Source organism: Penaeus monodon, chromosome 29 (assembly GCF_015228065.2).
Source record: "Penaeus monodon isolate SGIC_2016 chromosome 29, NSTDA_Pmon_1, whole genome shotgun sequence".
In the NCBI taxonomy this organism is placed as follows: domain Eukaryota; kingdom Metazoa; phylum Arthropoda; class Malacostraca; order Decapoda; family Penaeidae; genus Penaeus; species Penaeus monodon.
In genome coordinates this window covers 14,569,813-14,570,120 of record NC_051414.1, presented here as the reverse complement: position 1 = coordinate 14,570,120, position 308 = coordinate 14,569,813, and the positions used below count along the sequence as shown (strand labels likewise).

The 308-nt window shown below is 35.4% G+C and overlaps 1 protein-coding gene across 1 annotated transcript in view; it reads left to right on the top strand.

The window, feature by feature from the left end:
- Window positions 1-74: 74 nt before the first annotated feature.
- Window positions 75-308, top strand: part of LOC119591989 (centrosomal protein of 19 kDa-like) — a 6,238-nt gene continuing 6,004 nt past the window's right edge. Inside the window, exon 1 of the mRNA XM_037940753.1 lies at window positions 75-177. The gene's annotated coding sequence lies outside the window, so the exon portion shown is untranslated. The remainder of the gene's footprint in view (window positions 178-308) is intronic.

Here is a 308-nt window from a genome sequence, read left to right as displayed (position 1 = left end):
GATTTTACTTTTGCCTTGATGAGTATTAAAAAAAAAAAAATCTCACAAATTTATAGAAGTCATACCTTAAGTTTTTCGATTTTCCTTATCAAACTGCCAAACACAACAGCCGGATAGACGGTGGCGATTTGGTACTCGACTCAGAACTAGCACTACTGCCACCCCAGGGCCATATCTGTATGTATTTTTTATTTCTGTCAGTATATAATAATCTATAAGAATATTTCTCTTCGGTAAACACTAGCAGTTTGCAAGGGAAGCAGAGTTCGTCAAGTAAAACTAAAGAAATCGTCACATTTTTAGCCGAA